Here is a 17,979-nt window from a genome sequence, read left to right as displayed (position 1 = left end):
AATTTTTGTATTCTGTTCCCATGTCCGTAATGAACGTCTTCATTGGACCGTACTTTAGAACAAATTCTTCGAATATAGCCTTTGCTACCGTTTTTGCATTTTTATTAGGTACTGGTATGGCAACAAGGTATTTTGACAGATCACATATTAAGGTGACTGCATATTCATTTCCTTGATCTGATTTTGGCAGTGGACCGATCGTATCCACAATTACCTTATCGAATACCATTTCTGGTGTTTCTGTAAGTGTTAAAGGAGTTTTTGTATGTCTTGTCGTTTTTGACATTTGGCATTTTGGACATTTACGTATGTACTGGGTTATGTCTTTACTCATTCCTTTCCAATAGTAGTGTCTTTTGACCTTGGCCAAGGTTTTTGTTATACCTGAATGTCCTCCTTGAATAGGGTCGTCATGTAATGTAGACAATATTGCTTCTTTTTCGTTATTTGTTGTTATTAGGGTCACCGGGTTGAGTAGCGCTACTCTTAATGATTTTAATATTTTGTTGCCCATTTTTTTAAATTTATCTATTGAAATATTTTCAAAGATTTTTTCCCATGGTGCCACTTTGAGTTGGGTAATTTTTTGTTTACCAGCCTGCAGTTCAAGCCTTTGGAAAAACTGACCTAAGTCAAGACTTCCATTAGTATACAAATCTCCAACATCATATCTTGCTGTAATTTTTTTTCCATGTTTGAAAAAACATAGATTATTATTTACATGCAAGGTCACTACTTTACGTACTTCGTCATTGTTAATGACTTCATATACGTTGGGCTTAGAAGCTTTTACTTGAGATTGCCTAGGCAATTCTACTTTATCTTTTCCTGCGCAGGAATTTTGTCTACTTTTTTGTCTTGTAGTGACTTGTAATATATTTGCCGTAATGTTTTGAAGATCCTTAATTGTTATTCTAGAAAGGGCGTCTGCCACAAAGTTATCTTTTCCCTTTAGATACTCGACTGTGAAGTCGTATTCCTCTAATTCGAGCCGCATGCGCGTGAGTTTTGAACTAGGATTGACCATTGAAAATAAGTATGTTAGTGGTCTGTGATCGGTTTTAACTGTAAAATGTTTGCCATAAATATATGGTCGAAAGTGTGTAATTGCCCAATGAATTGCTGCTAGTTCCTGTTCTGTAGTGCTTTTATTGCTTTCAGCTTTTGTAAATGAACGTGATGCATATGCTAGCGGGAGTTGGAGTCCGTTATGGTTTTGCGTTAATACCGCTCCACATGCTTGTTTACTTGCATCCGTTATTATACAAAATTCTTTAAGGAAATCAGGATATTGTAATAAAGTTGGTTCTATAAGTTTATCTTTTAAATATTGGAATGATTTTTGGCATTCGGGAGACCATTCAAATGGAACATTCTTTTTACATAATCTAGTTATGTGCCGTGAATAGTCGGCGAAGTTTTTAATGAAACGTCTATAATAATTGCAAAATGCTATAAATCGTCTAGCGCTATCTGCATCATGTGGAACTGGATAGTTTCTTATGACATTATATTTCTTGTCGTCTGGTAAGATTCCTTTGTCGGTGCATTTATGACCAAGGAAGGTCACTTCATGCATAAAAAATGAACATTTTTGTGGGTGTAATTTTAAGTTGTACTTTCTGCATATTTCAAAGATGTCTTTTAGGTTTTTGAGCATGTGTCTTTCGGAACATCCAATGACTATTAAATCATCCATATAGAGGAATGCTTGAGAAGCTTCAAGTCCAGAAAATGCAATAGTCATCATTCTCTGAAATGAATTTGGGGCTATTTTTAAGCCGAAAGGTAATCGCGTAAAACGATATGAGCCATTGCTCGTTGAAAACGACGTTATGTTTCTTGAATTTTCTTCTAGTTCGATTTGATGGAAACCTGACATTAAATCAAGGCATGAGAAATACTTTGCTCTACCTAGTTGGTCCAAGATGTCATCAATTCTTGGGAGTGGAAATTTATCAGACAGAAGTTTTTTGTTGATTTGACGATAGTCAACTACTAGTCGCCATTTCTTTTCGTTTGAGCCCGGAAGGGTTTTCTTTGGGACAAGTAGAAGTGGGCTGTTGTATTCTGATACAGATGGCTCGACTATATTGTCTTTGATTAATTTTCCTACTTGTTTTTGAATTTCCTCAACTTGGCTGTGCGGGCTTCGATAATTTGTTATATAGATCGGTTCATCGTCCTTCAATCTCAGTTTCTGCTTGTAAAAATTGTTTGTTGTTATTGATTCGGTTTCAAGACCGAATACGTCAGTATATTTTCCACATAGTTCCGTTAATTGTTGTTTAAATTGAATTGGAAAATTTTTCTTCAGTTCTTCTATGATGTTTTGCTCTCTATTACTTGAAGTGTTTTGAATTACATTATAATCGGAAATTGGTTCACATTTTAAATTTGTTATACTAACCAATTGATCAGTACTGGTTGTGTTGAGTAATCGGACAAATGTATTCTCTTTTGATGTGATAGTATTTGCAACGTAAATACCAGGTTGAATCTCCTGATTTGGTATTAATATAGTATCAGTATCGGACATTACTTTGATTTTTCGTACTACTTGAGATCTGGCTGGTAGTAGAATTGTATTATTACCAGAAGTATATGTTATTGGGATATAAATATGAATGTCTATATTATTTGGTCTTATTATAAACCAATCCTCTGTAGGGTTAAGATCTATTTGACAGTTTAATTCTTTTATAAAATCTATTCCTATTATTCCATCACATGGAATCGCAAAATCTTTATTTACTATATGAAAATTGTATGGAATTATATATTTGTCTGTTTGGAGTTCTACTGGTGCAAGTCCTTTGGATTTTATGATTCCCTCGCCTATTCCTTGAATATTTATTGTATTTTTAATTTGTATGTTGCTAAAGGTATCTGCATTTTCTTTTAAAAGTGAAATATTTGCTCCCGTATCCACAAGGAACGTAAGCTGCCTTCCTGTTTCTGAATTAATAAATGGTACGAAGATATTGAGATTGAGGTTTATGGTATATACCGTCGGTATTTTTAATTTATTGTATCTAAAGGGGTCTGCGAGTTTCCCGAAACTGGCTGGGTAAAGCGGACATTATTGTTGTGTTGTGTGTTGCCGTAATTGCCGGTATGTTGGTTATTATTGTTTTGTCTATAATTTCCACGACCTCTACTATAGTTATTGGTCTGGTTATTATAGTTTCGATTAAAACCATTATTTTGGTTGTAACCGCTATTTCTGTTGTAGCTGTTATATTGGTAATACCCATTATTTTGGTAGTTACCACGACCATTTCCTCTACCTCTACCACGGTAGTTACTTCTGAAGTTGTTTCCTCTATAGGCCGGTCCTTTTCTGGCAAAAAGTATTGCGTTTGCATTACCCGTCATTTCCGTACTACATTGTATATATTTTGTGACAGCCTCATTCATTGATGAGAAGTTGCCTGCCTCAAGTATTGTTTTGAGTCGGCCATGCTCACAATTTTTGACCATTGTGTTTATAGCCTCCTTGGTGCTGAATTTGTCCGCATGTTCAGCGGGTAATCCTTCATCAATATACGAAGCTTCGAGTAGCTTTCGTAAATTGTCAACTTCAGTTGTGAATTTTTCAGCTGTTTTTCCTTTTTGAGTAGTTTTAGCCATTTTTGCTTTGACTACATCGGATGTTTCGCCGATAATTGTGTCTTGTAATTTTTTTATTATTCCGTTTATAGTGGATTCGTTTTGAACTTTGTACAAGGTTGAGCCAACTATTTTTGATTTTATGACTTCAACTGCTATTTCTTCAAATGTGCCTTTGGTTAGGTTTACTAATTTCAAGGCTGTTATGAATCTTTGAAGGTTGATTTTTTGTCCGTTGAATTCAGGGATAGCATTTGCTATATCCTTAATATATGCCCGTTGGGCAACAGTTTCGTCCGTCATTGTTCTTATTTGGTGTTGTTCGATTTCGCAATCGGATTCAATTGTTTCCTGATCTGATAATTCAGATTGAAAAAGTACAGCTGGAATTGTGAGATTATTTAAATCTTTCTCTTCTACTTCTGGGCTGTCAATTTCAGATTCTTCTACCTGTACTGAGTCGACTTCTGGTGGATCTGATGATTCCAATTTGTCCCCAGTTTCTACTTTCAAAGGGGTGTTCAGAATGGTCGGTATTGAAATATTTAAGTTATACCTCTCTTTTACAGTTATTAGGTTTGATCGAAGTCTGGTTAGAAATTTTGATACTTCAGACCAACGATTTTTATCTAGTCGATCTCTTTGCTCATGTATTAGTATACGCGCATTGTTGAAGCGAGATACTAATATTTCTGCATGTTTATTTATAGTGGCTTGTTGTATTGATCTATTTTGCGTTAACGATTTATATGATTTATCGAAATCGCTTTTTAATTTATTTAGATCCTTATATAATTCACTCCATTCCATTATAATATGGATATGAATTATTCTTGTACACCACTGAAATTCTAGCACTACCTAATATGTCATTTTCGCTTACAATTGTTCTCACGTGGACACCCGGGATGGTGCTTAATACCATCGCTTTTTGTTTATTAGAGCAATGTATTAATGGTGAGGTTTCTAGATTATATGTTGACATATATAAATTTTCTAACTCATAGATAGTAATTGGGGTCGTTGAGACCAACGTGATAATTCTTTCACTAAAATATTGATCCCTCATATATGTATTGACAACTGCCTCTGCATTCATTCTGTTTGTTTTGTTTATCTACCTATACTTGTGGCCATAATAGAAGAAATTGTAAAATTTTGTTTTTGTTTTTTTTTTTTTTTTTTTATATTTATTTTAAAGTAAAATTTTTTTTTTGTTTGCTTTCAATAATTCTTGAAATTATAACTGGCAAGTTTTGTTTTGTATCCCTTTATTTTTTTTTTAAATTTTATCCAGGTCGTTTGCTCGACTCTGGTATCTTTTCTTCAAACACCTATTGTGTAGTTTATAGATTTTTAGAAGAATACTTGCTGACATTATAATTACAATTATTATTAACAGAATTGTTATTGTTTCTAAATCAATATTTTAAGATTCTATTCTATTAACGACGTTCGCCGTTGAATCGACTACTTTTGTGTCTACAAAACCCATTTTGGGAATGTTTTCCAAAATTCTATATTTTATGCCAAGTATATATGGCGAATCTTTTGATTTAGATATACTATTATTCATAAAGAAAAATTTGCAAAGAAAAGAAAATATTTAGGATAGTAATTTTTCACATGGCAGATTTACAATTTGTCGCTCTATATAATTAAAATATCTGCCATATGATTTTAGTACAAAGCCTAACAAGTGGTTAGTAGTTTTCAAGCAGCGTTTTCACGCATCGGCTTGAGTGTAAGATTTTAATATTAAGGTAACTTAGGCATTGGCAATTAATGCAGCCTGGTTACGTTACTTCGCACCAGTGCGAAGTTTGTCCTCAATCTTTTTTAGTTCGGCCTTGTGTATTTCTGTTTCTTCAGATGTCGCTGCCGTCTTTATAAGGTCCTTAGCCAACCTCCGTTGGCGCAAGAGTTTACTTCTCCTGCCGCTCCTCTTCTTCTTTGGTTTGTCCTTCTTCTGCTGGCGTGCCCTGTACTCAGCTATTGTGAGGGGGCGTGGTCCATCGTTGGGGCACACCTCTAGAGCTTCTTTTAGGCTCGGTGCATCCCTTTGCTCGACAGGAGCAGCTTTGTCCAGTCCAACGTCGTCGTTTATGTTCATTGCTTTTCCAACGTAGGTGTAGGAGGAATTGCCATGCCTCCCACACTTTTTTTTCTTTTCTCCTGTGGTCGTCCCTGGCCTATGGGTTTAGGCGGCGCCGGTGCTGGTCCTCGCACAGGCAGTAACGTAGATTTATTTAATAGATTTTCCTCTCTTCTGGCTTCCCTCGCGTTTCGTCAACTTTGTTTTGTCTTCGGATTTACATAGCTCCCTCTATCGTAGGCGCTTTCTCTTCCTTCTGACCATTAGATTCTCTCATCAATATCACTTTCTCAGCATTTGCATCATTTGCCATGTATTATTTATGTATTATTATTATATCATATTTCTATAACATTTGTTTGTTGTACATCAGGGTACCATAACCATTTTCTTCAATTTTTGTTGCTGGTGCACTTATTTTGGTTTGTTGTACACAATTCGCACTTCAAATTAAAACTTTTTCTTCGGCTGCGACATCACTGTCACGGTCGCCATGTATTATTATTATCAAATTTATTAGATTGTGTGTTATTCCCTTTTGAATAAATTAAAAGATTTTGTTTTAGTGGCCAACGGCCAAGCTTGTTGTTCGTTTATTGATGGTCATAATTCGAGTGACTTACAGCTAGCTAATTGCGGCTGCGCTGCCTGCAAACATTGGCAGCGGCCGTCATGTATATATCAAAGTATATGCTCACAATTGTATTTGTGCTGGTAGCACCAAGAGCGCGAGAGCAGTTGTATATGCATGCCTTGTATGTGTCTGCACTCAGGCCATGGGAATATGCTGACACTAGCACTTCCCATAAGTTGGGCTCTGAGGCGCATTCATATTTCGGCTGGCCGCAAGAGTTTAGCGGCCGGCACTTTTGTATTTGGTTGAGTACACTGTAACACAATGTTGGTGTCGGTACAGTGGGTACTCGCTACAATGATACATGCATACTACAATGGACGAGTCTAATAAATATCAGTTAAAATTTTTTATCTAGCATGAAAATTGTTGGCGGCACACGTTAGAGTGGGGGTGGCAAATTCGCGTAAAAAACTTGCACTGCATACAAGGCTATCCCAATTTTCTATCTTTGATAGTTTCCGAGATACCCGCGTTCATAGTTACAATTTTTTGAAGTTTGTGGGCGGCTTGTTTGCGTTAAAGTGGGCGTTAAAAGGGGCGTGGGCGATTGGGTCAATCGATAGGTATTGATAAGAACAATACATTTCAGTTAAAATTTTTATTCTAGCATCAAAACTGTAGAAGCAGCCGCTTTGGGCGGTTGTGGGCGTTAGAGTGGGCTTGCTTAAACAACCTTGCGCTGCTCAAGAGGCTCAGGAATCTGCATGCCGAATTCCAATAGCCTAGCTCTTATAGTTTCCGAGATCTCAGCGTTCATACGGACAGACGGGCAGACGGACATGGATAGATCGACCCGGCTAGGGATCCTGATCAAAAATATATATTCTTTATGGGGTCGGAAACGCTTCATTCTCCCTGTTACATACTTTCCGACGAATCTAGTATACCCTTTTACTCTGCGAGTATAAAAACTATTCTGAGACAAAGTTCTGATTGAGTGGCCGCTCTACACTGGTTTTCACAGAAGTTGGGGACTATAAAGTTACCAGCTTGACAAATAAGTAAGTACGCGCACATTAAATATATTTAAACTCCCTATTCTATAAAACAGTCAAAGCTATGCCATACTTAGGTACATCCACTCCGATACCGAGTCGAGATTGTTGACGTTAATAAAATTCCTTATGGAACATGGAAAATACTATCGTTGGGCGCCAAGTCTGTTACGTGGTCCGATGTACACACACCATTTTTGCCTGCATAAGCTACGTCGTACTTGGGTCATGGGATCTTAGTAGTAGTATCGAATTTACCAGCTATTTAGGTGCACACATCAGCAAAACGCTGCCTATTCACGTCTACAAACGTCGCTCAGAGGGCTCTTGTAATTGCGCGTACAACTTTAAGGCTCGCCGCTGAAAAGTTTATAGTTGTCTGTAAAAATATGTATATATGTATGTTTATAAGAAAGGAACCGTGTTCCGGCAAACTTACCCCCTTTTTAAATCCTGGGCGATGAGATATCGGATCCCGGATCCTGGGTTTTGGAAAATTTTATATTGGAAATTGTTCATCATGATTCGCATTTGTCTATTCGGTTAATATAAATCTATAAATCTTGGGCATCCAATGTTTTTTGATTGGCTCGATTAACACATTTATATAGCATTACTACTTTCCCTGAAGAATGCTATTGTTCATACGCCTCTAAATGGATGGCTCCTACAGATAAACAATTTCCAGGAGCATGGGGATCACGGGTACTGCGGCCACAAACATCACGGTATGTCTGATGTCGTCCTTATTGTGATCCCCTTCACGTTCTTTGATTGCAATGGCGGAGATGGTCTGACACATAAGGTTCTTTCGAGCTGCTTTTTGTGTCCTCCCCAAGGACTGTTGGATAGGGTGGCTGGTCCTGATGTCAGAAGACTCCGTGGGAGACTGCCCCTGGGAAAGTCGCCATTCCTAGGAGCTGCCGGCTTCCGTCAGCAAGACACCTGAATGGATTCTCCCCCTGTTTCTCTAATTGTCTAAGGTATTTAATAGCGGACTTGCACTTTGCCAGCTACCGGAGTATGGTTACCTTTAGGTCGATCGTGGCCGATGTTCTGGCCACGCGACATTCGTGAATTGCCTAATTGTATTTTCGTCTGCCTTTTCCAGTCTGAGTTATGTTAGTCAAATACCTACCTCCCCCACGCAAGATTCGTCGTTGTTTCTCTATTTGCATTTATCTATGGAGATGAAGTACGTAACAATTTGCTAAATTTGTATTATTGTAGCACCCTGCTAAAACAAACCGTTAGACTAGAAGAAAATATATTAAAAATGCCAAAATTATAATTTTTTACGTTTTAAAAAATATTTTTTGTTCAATCCTATGGGAGTCGTTCCGACTTACCTAGATCGACTCCTCTATTGACACTGATCAAGAATATATATAGTGACATATCCATAGTCCCACACAACTCTATGCACATGTCCACACACCCGCACACACATACACCACCCCAGAACCTACACTTCAGACAACCTTTGTTCTCCAACCAGCCTGTATCTAATTGCAAATACACCCAAAGCCTAGACTAAACATTCAAAACGAATCAAGTTACACTACCAACTCGTTCCCACACTTTTGGACCCTCAATGAAAAAATAAAGATGCATAGGCAATCAACAATCCAAAGGGCAATTAGAAAACTCACTCAATTAAAGCTAAGTCCCCTCATAAAATGCTCTAAAGCTCAAAACCAAGGTATGATCGTCAAAGAAGTTTATGATAAGAAGAGAGTTCAGTTTGAGATTTGTTAATAGCAAGTTGGTGTTCGGTGTTTTCCAATCGCCGACACGGCCATACTGACTCTAACACGACCTCGTGTATAAAAGACTATATTCTTAGTTTCTCTTTTGCTCTCTTTTTATTTCTATTTTTTTTAACAACCTTTTATTTTTATAACTTAAACAAATATTTCCACAACGAAATCGAATTTTCATTTCTTAATTTATGTAAACTCATTAATGACTAATTTCACAAAATAGAATCAAACCTCCTTAAGATATACCTTAACATAAACTTTATCATTCTGTTTGGGTTTCATTAACAAATCAGGTCTTCAAGAATTATGTTTCGATCTCACAAAAACAAACTTATTCTTAAACCAATTATTTTACTGAGTTCATTCATTCTCATATCTAATGCACCACACGCCATGATCAAAAAAACATTAGTTTGTTCTGCACTTGTGCTTACATTAATATTACGAATCTCTTTATTGTCCACTCAGGCCACGATACTGTCTCTATTCATAATTTCATTACTTTCTCTTACCACAGAGGCTTTCTTATTATTTTTTTTTAATTTCATTTCTGAGCTTGCAACACTCGATTCATGTACTCTGCCATTTCCTTTTGGCCAGAAGTAAGTTCGTTTACTAGTTAATGACTTTAAAATGTAGCTGTCATCCTCTAAAACCTGTGTTATTTCAAAACGCCTCTTGAATTTTGGACTCAGCTTGGTTTAATGCCTTTCCTCGTTTTTAAGTAACACAAAATCTCCAACATTGTGTCTACGTACTTTCGCCTTACTTTTATCAAGCCGTTCTTTATCATACACTGCAGTAACAAAATCATTTTTTCAGCCTGTGCTCTCACGTTCTATAGATCTACATCATTTTCTATGTTTCTAGATGGAAGTAATCCTAATGGCTGTGCAAAATTCACTAAACTTTGCTCCAGTAAAACACCTTCCCTGGTCAGCTATTATTCGGTTTGGTACTCCAAACAACGAAACAGCGGACTTGACAGCCTTTATGCAACTCCCACTGTCCAATTTAAGGGTATGACTAAGATAGACATATTTGGTAAACGCGTCAACTTTAACAATAACATACCCCTTCTGGTCACTCTTGCCGCTTAAGTTCCCTGTTATGTCGATGTGGATTGTGTGCCGAGGAATATTTACTTTTGGGATTCGATGCAGTTCAGCCTGAATTTTCCTGAGGTTGATTTAGACATTTTGCAAGTGATGCAGTTGTCAATAAATTTTTTGATGTATTTTGACATATTGTCAAACCAGTAAAAATCGTAAACTTTATCCAGTGCCTTTTTTAAACCTAAATGCATTATCACCTCATGAACTTGGTTTATAACGGACCGTTCCAAAGCAAGGGGTTATACCGGTTAACAGCGGGTTCTGCCATTCCTCTGTATTTTTCGGTGAAGAACCTCTGCCCTTAGTTCATATGTTTTCGCAATATCTTCATTAAGAGAAAAATCTTTTAATTTAGTCACGATTTCGGCTATGTCTGAATCTCGACGCTGTTCAGCAATGAGCCAATTACTTGAAATTTCGTCCAAGTTAACTTGTTCTCCTCAATTACCTTTGGAGCAAAAGTAGTCCCTGGTGAGATAGGATTTCTCGACAAAAAGTCAACATGTGCCATTCTTTTCCCTTCTCTATACTGAATATCGAATGTAAATGACTGTAAGAAAGCCCACCAACGCTGTGCTCTAGGGTTATTCAATGAGTTACAGTCGGTATAAACAGTAAAGTTCCTGCCTGTTCACGTCAAAAGGGCGTTTAATTTCAGGAGGCAGTGTCGAGCGGCAGTTTTATCCAGATGTCTACATCTCGCGCGCTCGCACTGCCGTCCGCTCTCCCTCTCCATCTCTCCCCTAAGTCTCCGCTCTGCTCTGGAGCGCTTAAGTTAAGTTAGGCTTAGGCAGTTCATGTTTCAAAGTGTACTAATAAACACCTACGCTCGTCGCGTAAAAACCCCAAAAGTACTCCCGTGTTTTTTGGGTACCATTCAGTCTTGGGGCTTCAACTATTTCCAACGATCAAGCCGCATCGCCCCAACATTTTGGTCCAGTCGAAGCCGGATTTCAAAATCTTTGGATTTTCCTCTCCTGGAGTTTTCTTTGATTTTGTCCCAGCAGGCTTGAACCGCTCCAGATAAGTTCCACTTACTATAATTGCCGGTCATACGCCAGTTTTTCGAACCCTATTTCGACTAACTTTCTGTATGATATATTGTCTAAATCCAAAAGTGATTAATCCGACGCAACGGCGTTTAATATATGTATTTCGATTCCGTTACTTGTGCCCGACAATATTCCAGTTTCCTTTGCCCACAATTGTACACTTGAAACAATTCCAGAAGATATTTCAGTGCTACTATTCAACAAAAATATTTCTCAAATATATTTTCAATTCCAATTGTGTGTAAAATATAACTCAGCCACAGTAAAAAATTGCCGATCATAAAGATTGTCCTTAAGATTTGCACTCTTTATTTTTTACTGTGTTCCAGCTGCATGTGTATATTTACAAAAACAATCTAATACAGTCCACTCGAACTACTTTTTATACCCGTTACTCGTAGAGTAAAAGGGTATACTAGATTCGTCGGAAAGTATGTAACAGGCAGAAGGAAGCGTTTCCGACCCCATAAAGTATATATATTCTTGATCAGGATCACTAGCCGAGTCGATCTAGCCATGTCCGTCTGTCCGTCTGTCCGTCTGTCCGTCTGTCCGTCTGTCCGTATGAACGCTGAGATCTCGGAAACTATAAGAGCTACAATACTGAGATTAGGCATGCAGATTCCTGAGATTCCTGCGCAGCGCAAGTTTATTTCAGAAAAGTGCCACGCCCACTCTAACGCCCACAAACCGCCCAAAACTGTGGCTCCTACAGTTTTGATGCTAGAACAAAAATTTTAACTGAAATGTATTGTTCTCATCAATACCTACCGATTGACCTAAAAAAAAGTTTGCCACGCCCACTTTAACGCCCACAAACCGCCCACAAACTTCAAAAAATCGTAAATATGATCGCGGATATCTCGGAAAATATCAAAGATAGAGAAATGGGATTTCAGATTTTGATTCCGTAGGCTTGAGCGCAGCGCAAGTTTGTCACGCGAATATGCCACGCCCACTCTAACGAACACAAACCGCCCAAGCCTGTGGCGCCCACATTTTTCGTGCTAGATAAAAAATTTTAACTGAAATGTATTGGTCTCGTCAATACCTATCGATTGATTTAAAAAAAACATTGCCACGCCCACTCTAACGCCCACAACGCTTAAATCTGTCTACCGCCGGTAGGTGGCGCATTTGCTGCTTGCATATCTCCACTTTCCTTTGGCCCCTTTAGCTGAGTAACGGGTATCTGATAGTCGAGGTACTCGACTATAGCGTTCTTCCTTGTTTCTAATACAGTCCACTCAAACTACTTTTCTCGACCTACAAATACGGCTAAACTATTTCTAAAATTAAAAACAAAGTGACAATATCCACAAATTTACTCCAGCAAATCGTTTGCAATTTAGTTGTGCAGGTGACAAACAAACGCACCGACATACAAACATAAGCGAAGTCTTTCCAATTCCCGCAACGTTATTCCGCTATTCGCACCCCACATATGTACATATGTACAGTGTGCATACATACGTATATCGCCAGTGCACAGTGGGTCAAGAGCTCACAAAAAGTGTTCCTTTCAAACAAACAATATTAAAGTCCGTAATTCCTTACATAAGTCCGACCATCCGATATAATAAATATTTATTGCCTATCCGACAGTGTGACCGTATATATTTACAATCTTAATTGGTTCCTAAATTCCAATTTGATTCCAATCCGTTTCCTTACATCTGCATTAAAATTCTAAATTATTTAACGTCATGGCAACATCAGTAAAATCCGCTTTAACCCGATTTATGGCCACAGCTGACTGTCTGATCCACTTTGAGGCCACTGTGAACGCTCCAGGTGCTCCTACACCAACGTTATCCGCCTGTAACATCCGTCGCGATCACCTCAATTCCTTGTGGCAAACGGTAAAGGCAGCATACGACATATGCTCCGACAGCATTATATCTGCAGGCGAGAGCGCAGCAGACACAAAATCCATACTAAAGTCCACGTATTACCAAACGTACTCCACTTACGAAATATTTGCCGCGCAGCTGATGGAACAAATCCAAAAAGGCTCCTCCCAAATACCTCAAGCTCCAGTAACTCCGTCCCGAAATTCCACGTCTTATGGCTGTCGGCTCCCTCCTATCGACACAGAGGTTTTCTCTGGCGACTATCTTCGCTGGCCGACTTTCCGGGACCTTTTCACGGCAATATACATAGACAATCCAAGTCTAACGCCCGTTGAAAAATTATTCCACTTAAATTCAAAAACAAGTGGCGAAGCTCATTCCATAGTTTCAAGATCCCCACTCACCAATGATGGCTTTCGCTCAGCCTGGAATAACCTAACTGAGCGTTTCGAAAATAAGCGATTGCAGGTGAACAGTCACCTGAAAACACTTTTCAATGTGCAATCCATAGCACAGGAGTCGGGAGCAGCCTTAAAGGAACTTCAACGCACTTTTCAAGGTTGCTTAACTTCCTTAAAATTTTCTGGTGTTAATATTGAGAATTGGGACCCTATCCTGGTTTATATGTGCTCGACAAAACTACCAAAGCTCACTCTCTCATTATGGGAGCAATCCATCCAAAATAAAGCCGAAATTCCTACGTGGCTTGAGCTTGATTCATATTTGACAGAGCGCCACCGAACTCTTGAGGCCGTCGACAGCTTCCGATCTGCCAATTTCCACCACGTCCAGTCCAAAGACACAAATCGAGTGGCAGAATTTCCAAAAATAAATTCCTTCAACACAAGGTTAGTTCCGATACCCAAGGGCTGCGATCTGTGTTCCAAGAAGAACCACCCCGTGCGTATATGTCCACGCTTCCTACAGATGACGGTAGACGATCGCCTAGCCTATATTCAAAGGAAGCAGTTGTGCTCCAATTGCTTTGCAAGTAGCCATCAATTCCGGGATTGCACAAGCGCTCACAACAACATTGCTGCATCGAAACAGCGGCCCTACTACTCCGACGATTCCATCCGACCCTCCAAGGCCAGTAACCGCCTCAGTTCCACACATCATTTCGTCCTATTCAGCGCAAGTTTCCGTACAAAAAGTCCCTCCTAAGAATACTCCATCCGAGTATTGGGTTCCATACCCATCCTTGGATGGCAGACGTACTCGAGGTATTAAATCCTACCAATGCCGAGTCTGCCAAAAGATCCATCCTCTACGGAAGTGCCACCACTTTCTACGGCTAAGCCCCCAGAATCGGCTCCAGGAAGTACATATCCAGAAGTACTGCTCCAATTGCTTGGCTCACAATCATACCAAGGACTCCTGCCGCAGTGGTCATCACTGCCACAAGTGTGGAAAGGACCACCACACCCTCCTACATACGGACGACCGATCTACACTTCCAACATATTCCTGAGCCTACTATCCTGAGGTTCTTGCTACGGGTGTCCTCGCAAGGGGGGGGAGAATGTTCACGTCAAAAGGGCGTTTAATTTCAGGAGGCAGTGTCGAGCGGCAGTTTTATCCAGATGTCTACATCTCGCGCGCTCGCACTGCCGTCCGCTCTCCCTCTCCATCTCTCCCCTAAGTCTCCGCTCTGCTCTGGAGCGCTTAAGTTAAGTTAGGCTTAGGCAGTTCATGTTTCAAAGTGTACTAATAAACACCTACGCTCGTCGCGAAAAAACCCCAAAAGTACTCCCTTGTTTTTTGGGTACCATTCAGTCTTGGGGCTTCAACTATTTCCATCGATCAAGCCGCACCGCCCCAACACTGCCCAACAAGTAATGTCGAAAATGTTTAATTGAGTTTACAACCGCTAAGGTTTCCAACTCATACGAGTAATATCTTGACTGTGCAGATGAAGTTGTTTTGCTATAATATTCTATTACCTGTGGTTTGTTATTAATTTTGTATAATAAAATTGCACCGTAACCATTGCCACTTGCATCTGTATGTAATTCAATTGGGAAAATTGGGTCAAAAATAACAAGGACTGGCTCATCGGTAAGTATAGAAATAACTTGTTTCCGTATATGTTCTTGTTCTGCTTTCCTAATATTCATCAACTGTGAAAAGCCCTTTATAAACTGCCGGAAATACGATGCTAATCCAATAAATTGTCTAAGTGCTGTTACAGACTGTGGAGGCGGAAGGGCAGTTAACGCTACAATTTTCTGAGGGTTGCGACGAATTTCACCAGGACTAACACTGTAGCCTAAATATTGAACAGATGTTTTTAGGAAAGAACACTTTGTAATGTTGAATGAAAACCCAGCATTTGTCAAAACATTTAAAATAATCTCTAATTTTTCAAACGCGTCGCATTGTGTTGTGGCAATTTTCATGATATCATCCATATAGACGATAACATAAGAATTTGCTAAATCCCCTAGCGCCTGCAGTACTAAGCGTTGAAAAACAGAAGGCGCGTTTTTAAGCCCGAATGGCATAGACAGAAGCTCATACTGGCCATCTGGCGTCACAAACGCTGTGTACTCAATAGAATCCACATGCAAAGGAATTTGGTAGTATCCACTGGCCATATCTAAACATGTAAAATATTTAACTCCTCGAAGTCTATCTGCGACTGTGTTTGAATTTAGCTCTCTATATCTATAACCATCTATATCTATATATCCGAACCATTTTTCTTTTTTACCAACAATATAGGGCTTGTATAAGGTGAACAGCTTGGTCTTATTATATTACACCTCAACAGCTCCTCAATTTTCTCTCGAACTAAATCTCGCTCGCATGGACTTAATCGGTATGGCCTTCTTTGAACTGTTTTTCTTGGATCAATCAATCTAATTTTCATTTCGCCACCTTTAACCTTAGTACTTGGAATGCCTTTTATTAAACAATCTGAGTACTTTGCCAACAATGAATTAAGTTTCTCCGTCAAGTTCAGTATCAATATCGGCTGGCTCAGAACCGGTACACAAATTAATTATTTTGGCTCTTGAAATTATAAATTTGTTTGATGAAATGACAATATCAAAACCCTGCTTAAGTATTTCACGCCCAATGACGATATCGTTTGCATGTGATCATCGCCTATTACATGAAAGAAAATCTCAATAAAATTGTCATCAATCTTAACGTTACTTAAAACTTGTACAGTACTACATATTCCATTACTGCCTATGCCTTTTAACATAAAAATATTATTTAATCTTTTACCAGAAAACTTAGTACTTACCTTTTCTTTTATCAATGAGCATTCCGCTCCGGAATCAAAGGTGACTTCTCCTCCTGTGGTTCATGCTTCCTTTAGGTACTGCAACGCTGCACTGCTCCACTCGTTTTTCCCGGTTGAATGTCTTGTTCTTATCAGCTTCCTTCTTTGTACATTGGGTAGATATGTGACCCCAGTCTCCGCACTTGTAGCCAGTTACATTTGATTTTTCACGTCGATGTTCATCGTGTCTGACATGTCGCTCTTTGTCATTCGCAAGGTGATGTTGTTGTTTCTTGAGTCTGCACTCAAACATTTTGTGGCCTAATTTTCCACAAAAATGACACTCTATCGAAGATTGCTTTTGTTGTTTTGGATAAACTTCAGATTGATGCTCCACAAAGCCTCTTTTCCTTTTTTTTTATTTTAGTTCGGACTGTAGATCGCTTCTGGTTCGAACATTTGATGTGAAACTTAAACGCTGCACACGGTTATCAAAGCTTGCCAGCAATGCGAGAGTCACGGACACAGCAATTTCTTCTTTCTCCATTTCGCGCCATTTCGTCGTTAGTTCTGTAACCATGCGGCTTGCGTGCAGTGCGAGACACTCGCCATCAGTCGGTCGCTTTGTCAGCATATTTAGAAACATGGCGGCTGGTGTTTCTAAAGTATTAAAGCGCTGTATGAACAGTTCCTTGAACTCGAGCCAGGTTATATCAGCATAGCACACTCTACAGAGACTGACTATTCGTTCTTGTAACTGCCTATACTGTTCCTGCGAACCACACACGGTGACAGCGACACAACGCTGACGCCTCGTTATTACGGTTCCTCTCAAAAGGGACAAGACAGATTCTACGAAGACGACAACGCTGCTGTGTGTCGTGCCACACTTTTTGTAGCGCCGCACAGGCAACTGTTCTAACGGTACCTTGCAAGGCGAGCAGAGAGGAACAATGATATTGAACAGATGCAAAACATAAGATGATGAAATAATTCCAGCTTCTGTGAAATACGAGCATTCCAAGAAACTAGCATTCCTTATACACTGAGATTTACCAATCGCCGACATATACTTTATGGGGTCGGAAACGCTTCCTTCTGCCTGTTACATACTTTCCGACGAATCTAGTATACCCTTTTACTCTACGAGTAACGGGTTTAATTAAATGATAAACGTCATGATTATGAAAAAGATACAAAATATAGACAAGCCCTTTTGGTAAAAACTTAAACCACAAATACATTTAAGAAGACAGGAACCTTGAAGAAAATATACGAAAAACATTTTGAAGAAACAAATAGGGGAAGATAGATTGTTCATTATCAAAATTCAAAAAGAAGAAGAAAATTAACAAAAGTAAATACGATGATAATTCTAGGCAAACGGAAGGAAATGAACAAACTCAGCAACAACTCAATGAAAACAATAATTTTCTCCTTAATATTAGCAACTGAAATTCTACTAACAATTGGAGAGAGCATTGAAATAAATCCCGTTATTGCCCAAAACTTGTATTTAAAACAGGATCGATAGAGATCCCGACTAATTATGAATATCATTACCAAAGTGTAAACATAACAAAAACTGAACCAACCTTTGAAAGTCTTTTGAAAGAAGCTAG

The sequence above is a fragment of the Drosophila subpulchrella genome, chromosome 3L (genome assembly GCF_014743375.2).
Source record: "Drosophila subpulchrella strain 33 F10 #4 breed RU33 chromosome 3L, RU_Dsub_v1.1 Primary Assembly, whole genome shotgun sequence".
NCBI lineage: Eukaryota > Metazoa > Arthropoda > Insecta > Diptera > Drosophilidae > Drosophila > Drosophila subpulchrella.
The sequence above is the reverse complement of the archived record's forward strand: the minus strand, read 5'-3'. Positions refer to the sequence as shown.